The sequence below is a fragment of the Lissotriton vulgaris genome, chromosome 5 (assembly GCF_964263255.1).
Source record: "Lissotriton vulgaris chromosome 5, aLisVul1.2, whole genome shotgun sequence".
In the NCBI taxonomy this organism is placed as follows: Eukaryota; Metazoa; Chordata; class Amphibia; order Caudata; family Salamandridae; genus Lissotriton; species Lissotriton vulgaris.
This window is the reverse complement of record NC_141693.1, coordinates 1,814,087,717-1,814,094,764: the sequence shown is the minus strand read 5'-3', so window position 1 is coordinate 1,814,094,764 and position 7,048 is coordinate 1,814,087,717. Positions and strand designations below refer to the sequence as shown.

The 7,048-nt window shown below is 45.1% G+C and overlaps 1 non-coding gene across 1 annotated transcript; it reads right to left on the bottom strand.

Annotated features, from left to right (window-relative positions):
* Positions 1 to 2,687: 2,687 nt before the first annotated feature.
* Positions 2,688 to 2,774, bottom strand: TRNASTOP-UCA (transfer RNA opal suppressor (anticodon UCA)). Its single transcript has one exon. It is a non-coding gene; the product is annotated as a tRNA-Sec (tRNA).
* Between the last annotated feature and the right edge of the window lie 4,274 nt (positions 2,775 to 7,048).

Genomic DNA, 7,048 nt, shown 5'->3' with positions numbered 1-7,048 from the left:
TGGCTGGGGCGGGCTGAACCATGATGCCGGATGGCAGACGCACTGTGCATCTTGAGAAGCTTCGATAGGTCGATATATAGATTACATATAAGTTTGCTTATGGGTTTATTTCTCTATGATAACGAATATCTCTCACAATGTGTAAACATGATTATAGGAAATGTTTGTATAAGTGCTTAACTATTGAAATATTTGGGGGAGATTGTAATCTTTATCACCAGCAAAAATGTGAATGCCTGAATCTGTAATAAAGTAAAAGACACACAATTGATGGATGGAATGCAGAAAAAAACAAATATTCCCCCCCAGTCAAGAAATTTGGGTTAAATCCATCATTCCTTTGCTCACCATGCCACCCCAGTTTAGACCTGGCAATGTGCAAATCAGTCTTGACCCTGTTCTTCATGGGAACAGTCTAGCCCGAACTGCCAAGCCAGGTCCTCCCTGGACCAGAAACAAGCATCCTAGGACCAGTTTTGGGGTTTCACCCCTCATCAGTCAGGATAACTTGATTCCAGTGGCACAGTGAGCCCAGGACCCACGTCTGGCATACGTGGCGCACTTAGGGCGAGGAAGCAAAAGACTCACAATTGCTAGATGGAATGCAGAACAAATCAAAACATTCACGCCCATTCTAGAGATCTGTGTTAAATCCATCATTCTTTTTCTCACCATTCCACCCCAGTTTAGACCTGGCCATATGCAAATCAATCTTGACCCTATGCCTCATGGGAACAGTCGAGCCCGAACTGCCAAGCCAGGTCCTCCCTGGACCGGAAACAAGCATCCTAGGGCTGGGTTCGGGGCTTCAGCCCTCATCAGCCAGGATAGCTTGATTCTAGTGGCACAGTGAGCCCAGGACCCACGTCTGGACTTACCTGGCGCTCTTAGGGTGAGAACGCAAAAGGCACACAATGGATGGACGGAATGCAGAACCAATCAAAACATTCACCCCCAGTCAAGATATCTGGGTTAAATCCATAATTCTTTTGCTCACCATGCCACCCCAGTTTAGACCTGGCCATATGAAAATCAGTCTTGACCCTGTGCCTCATGGGAACAGTCTAGCCCAAACTGCCAAGCATCCTATGTGTCAGTGAGTGGTGGCTGGGAGACAAGTGCAGAGGCTGTAGTTGGTTGTGTGGTGCTGTAGCAATGTAATGCTCTGCGATGGAAGAGAAGTGCTGGGCATGTTGATGTTATTGTTTACGGGTTGTAGGGCAGTGCGTGGAATGGGAATGCAGTAGTGGGGGTGTAGTGCCGCTGTGGTGGGAAAGGTGATATTTGGGGTGTGGCAGTGTGGAGCTATGAAGTGTAGAGCATTGCCTGCAGATAACAGGGTAGTGGTGACCGGCTGTAATAAACTAGTGTGAGGTAGTTCAGTGCAGGGGTTGGCAGCACGGCCTTAGAAGGTGGTCCTTGGTAGAGGTAGTATGGTTATTGGATGTGCTTCTGCAATGCTAGGAAACTAGTAAAACACTTGTGGGTTGTGTAATGTGTCAGTGAGTGGTTGCTGTATGTGGGTCTGGAGTGTAATACGGTGGTGGGGTTGATAACGTTATGGAAGGTGTGGTAATGAAGTGTTGAGAAGTGAGAATCAGTAATAAAGTGCTTTGAGATGGCAGTGCCGTTGTTATTGTTATTGTTTATATAGATGTGTGTAATACTTTAGTGATGGGGTTAGCTGTACAGTGGTAAGAGGTGGTGGTGCAATAACTGACTTCCGTGTGCTGCTGGGCAGTGCTGTGCAAGTCATAAAAGGAGGTATGTTGGTCACTAGATGTAATTGTGCTTTGGTGTTGGTGATAATGTGATGTTGAAAGTGGTTGTGGCATTGCGATAACTGGTAATGTAGTACTATGACTTGGCAGTTTTATGCCGTAAGCTGGTGGTGTGGTGATAGTTAGGTGGTGATGGTAACTGTGCAGTGCTGTAGGGTAGCAGTTTTGTTGGGATGAAGATTGTTCCTGTGAACAGCGCAGTGCTTGGGATGGCAGCGTGGTGGTAGAGGACAACTGTGGTGTGGTGTGAAGTGCTAGTACAGTGTGTTATTTTGCAATGGTAACCCTGTGGTGTGTTGATTGTGCAGTGGTGGATGTGTAGTGCAATGGTTGAATGGTTTCTGTGCATACAGTTTATCATAATATTTTTTGCAGTTTACTATTGTAACGAGTAAGAATCCTCCTCAGAGCTCATCATCAGAAACTCCTAAGTGTGATAGTTTAGACTGTGCCTCTAGTACAGTAAGTACATATGTTTAAAATGATGCTATTGGAATTCCCATCCAGTAAGATGTGGTTTTAGGATGGAAGGACTGAGCTCAAAGTAGGGGTTCTCATATTGTTCATCAGCAAAATACAATCCAGCACGATCATTCAAATGTGATCAAATGGTGATTATACATGATGTCACTTTATGTTGTTGTTCCTCAGGGTGTATTATCTAACCAAAAAATGGAAGAGCCTAGAGGCGACTCATTTTGCATGATTCAAAATAAACATGCATTCATGTATTAATTTGTTTATATTTGGTGCACAGAGATACTGTGAGACTCTAAGATCTGTGAGCAAAGTCTGCAAGAAGTTACTAAATATTGTCTGCTACAAGTTGTAACACACACACACATTGACAAAAAATATAAAATGGTCACCTTTACATTGGCTTGAGGCCCTTAACAAAAGCTGCTTCGCCCAGAAGGTGGAATTGAACCACTCTGTCTCTAGACAGCTACAGGTTTGAAGCCTGCACCCCAGACCACTGAGGTTCATCCGGGCGATTGACGTGGTTACACTGGCAAGTATATATATCCCAAAAACACAGAACATTTCTCTAATAGAGTGAAGCTCATGGTCTAATTTAGTACTGAGTCTGCATGTCACTTTCATGATCTAGGAGCTCCTCGCATTTATTTTTGATTACCTTAACTTTGCTGCTATGAGTTAAGGTTCAGCAGCTTAACTGAAGCTCTTTCTTATTTTATGTAAATATGATGTAAGCCTTCTGGGTAAATATGACGTCTGCTTGTATAAGGTGAGCAAAGTTCAGATTATTGTCTCTGGAAAGTTCTTAGCAATAGCAAAGGGGAGTCCATAGAGTAGATCGTTCTTCTCTGTCTTTCTTTTACCTTCACGTACACGCAGGGAGAGGTGGAGCAGAGGAAAAGAGAAAGAGAGGAGGACGAAACCCGTGGAGAGAGGCGCTGACTACACTTTACAAAACGGGTGCTGTTCAGCCCGTTTCTAAGCGCTCCCAATCTTGCTTTTAAAGATGTAACTCACAAGAAGGTAGAGTGTTTTTCGTAAATGAACTTATACAACAAACCTACAGTGACAATTGCAACCGACAGTGCAAGTAATGCCTCAAATGCATTAACTGTTACAGAAATTTTAACGTGTGAGGAGGGGGCGGGCCCTGGAGGGGCGTGACCTCCTGACACCGAAGCACCCGAGAGGCAATTTTGCCCCCGCACGCCCCCAGACAAGCATTGGCATAGCCAATAGGTCTCGCCTTTGGGACTTTATATGTTTAGGCCGAATATCTGCCTAAACATATAAGCATATAACATATTTTGTGGTGTGTATGTTGTATTTAGTAGTGTTTAATTATGTGGTGGGTAATTATGTGACATTTAGTGTTGTTTGGAGTGTATGTTGCATTGAGTGCAGTTTAATTATGTAGCATTTAATTATGTGGCAGTGTTTGATATTATGTGGTGTGTATTAATTGTGCATTGAGTAGAGTGTAAGTATGTGGCATGTAATGATATGGTACTTAGTGGCATTATGTGTAGTGTATGTATGTTGCATTGAGTAGAGTGTAAATATGTGGTGTGTAATTATGTGGCACTGAGTGTTATTATAGCGAGTGTGTTTATGTTGTGTTGATTAAAGGTTAATTATGTGCTGTGTAACTATGTGGCAGTGAGTGGTAATATGTGGAGTGTATTTAATTTGCATTGATTAGAGTGTCATTATGTGTCTTGTAATTATGTGTTATTTAGTGGTACGTGCAGTATGTTGATGGTACACTGAGTAGATTGTAATTATGTGCCTTGTAATTATGTGGTACTGAGTGGTAATTTGTGGAGTGTATTTAAATTGTTTGAGTATAGTGTAAATATGTGTCTGGTGATTATATGGCATTTAGTGGTATGTGTAGTGTACTCACATTCAACTACAATAATGGCTTGCTATACCTGGAATTCACTGCGGCTGTCCAAGGAAGAAATTCCTGCCAGTCAAACTCCTCCTCCTCAAAGCCAACATCCAATACTCCATGCTATACCCAGAGAGTCTTGCACAACGGCAACCAACATATATTCCAGACTCCCAAGCAAGCATCCAACTTCATTAGGAAGCACCCATGAAGCGATAAACCAAGCCCTGGCATGAGGAACCCGCTGCAATACCAAAATTATTCAAAATAGGGATGTGCTGGCATCCTGCAAGAGGACAGATGGGAACCTCCACCCTAGCGCCTCACCACTATGTTACACCGGAAGTGCAAGAACGCCACTCACGGCACGTGAACATTAGACAGTCATTGTTTAATCTATAGAAGAGAGAGAATTATTATTTATTTGAGCGCTGGACAAAGCAGAAGAGATGAATTGGAAATCCTTCGGTGTCCTTGTGATCGGTAGGGGGCCTGCAGAGAATATAGTAACAGTCAGTCCATGCAACTTGACTGAGCGCCCCGTCTCCTTATTCTGTCTGTCTCGCACCGCTTAGCGCTGCGACTCGAGCCACGGTCAGCACGGCGCACCGTTCACTCACACGTGACACAAAAGCGCTTCTCTCGTGGATTCACATCAAGTATGGTTAAGCACTCAGTACAAAACGCGCTTCGGTGCTCTTATTGGTGTTCAAAGCGCTATCTTAATGCAGTTACAATGCACTTATAATCTCGGTGTATTGAAAACAGAACGATCGCCTGGGAGGGGGGAAAACATGGCGACCGCAGGCTAACGCGGCTCGCACACCCAGAGTCGGCTCTTCGGAACCTCACCTGCCCTGTCAATTCGGGACCATGCTGTGGGACATCTTTAGGCAGTAACTGATCTAGTGCGATTTGGAGGACACGCTCTGCAGGGCGGGGGGCAATAACCGCAAGGTACACAACGAACAAAAGTAACGTAGAAGCCGGGTGGCCGCAAAGCTCTTACTGACCTCCGGTCTCTATTGATGTGCCTGCCGGCGGAGTCCCGCCCTCTTCCGCCCGCGTTCCTGCCTCGCTGGAGACAAGCAGCCGTGGAGCTTCGGCGCGGCCGCACGGCGGCTGCCCGGGTGCTCCGAGGAGCCGTGGTGGCGGAGCGGAGGAGGAGAGGGGGCCAAGCCGAGACTCACGCTGCTGCTGTTGCAAATGCGGATGCAGGCTCGAAGGTGAGCAGGGACACATCAGCGTGTTTGCAGGGCAAGGACAAGGTAGGCACGCCAGACTTTTCTGTAACGGGCTGTAAGGCAGTCAGAGATTCCAGCAGGGAATCTGACTCTGAAGGGGGAGATAAGCCCATAGTGCCAAAGAACGCTAGGAGTGGGGATAAGTGTTTAGAGAAAGGGCGCAGGGGTCTAAAAAAGAAAAGACAACCTCAGGGGGGCTCTGCAAGTGCCACTAGTGAATTGGTTAAAAACCCCAAGCAGAAAAGGGGAAAGAGTCAACCCCTAAAGAAACTCAGTGGCATAACCCCTTCGCTACGCACGTTTTTTAAAGCACTACCCCAAGTACTGGACATTACATCAGAGATGGCGGCTACCGGGGCAGGGGGGTCAGAGGTACAGACAGTTTCAACTGCAGTAACAGCGCCTGTAGTACTAACACTCCCAATAGCCATCAATGTCCCTAATACAACAAATGGGTTAGTGGAGCCCTGCACACCTATTAATGAAACGGAGGTTACAGCAGTAAGTAGCCAGCAATCCCGTGAAGGACACCAAGGGCACCAAAAGGGGGTTGCCTTTAACAACGTAGCAAACGAAGGTGGAGGTGATGGCGATTTGGAAGGCCCAGGGGTAGGAAACACACTGGAGGCCTTAGTAAAATCAATAGCAGCAATGAGGGAGGAAATTTGCGCTGATTTCGCAGTTTCTAAAGTGAATCAGAATGAGATTAGAGCATCCTGCGACATGCTGGATCAAAAAGTGGACGGATTATGCACAAGGACAGAGGTTTTGGAAGGTTCGGTGGGATTATTGACATCTAAACTCGAGATAGCTAGATCCAAAATTCAAGTGCTGCAGAAGGATGGCGAAAATATGCGAGAGCGAGTCGAGAGTTTGGAGAATTATTCCCGGAGAAATAACCTGCGACTTTTAAAGATCCCGGAAGGAAAAGAGGGCACTAATCTTAAAAGTTTTGTGATCAAGATCCTAATAGACTCTCTTAACTTGGAGGAGTCGGCTGAGATGCTCGACAACGATATCCAGCGAGTGCATCGTGACCCATTTCGCCTAAAGCCAGGGAGAGACAAACCTAGAAAGGTCTTGATTAACTTCCTAACGTTCTCACTTAAAGACAAGATCTTGAACCTCGCACTGAAAGCTAGATCACTACAGGGCCCGGACTTCTCTTTTGAGGTGCGATCAGACCTATCTAAAACCACGCTTGACAGGCAATGGGAGTTGGGGCAGCGCATGGAAAAATTTAGAGCTCTGGGCGCCACTGTCCAGATGAGGTTCCCAGCATTTTTGCGTATTATGTACAACAATAAAATGCATAATGTCCGGTTACCATCAGAAGCAGATGAGCTATTAGAATCTATTAGAGACCATGCCCAGGCTCAGGCTCAGTATATGGGATAGTGGTTATTTGGGTCTGAGATAGGTGAACCGACATTACAAGTTACGTCTGGTCTATACCAGTTATGTTAAAGTCTAAATAGCCCTGTATCACAATAGGTAATAAGCATGGTAGGAAGAAAAATGTATGGGAAAAAAAAGAATATATATATATATATTAATTAAAAAGAACCTTATTAAAAAAAAAAAAAAAAAAAAAGGGGGAAGGGAAACAGTAAAGGGGGGTGAGTAGGAATGAGTTATAATAAATAAAT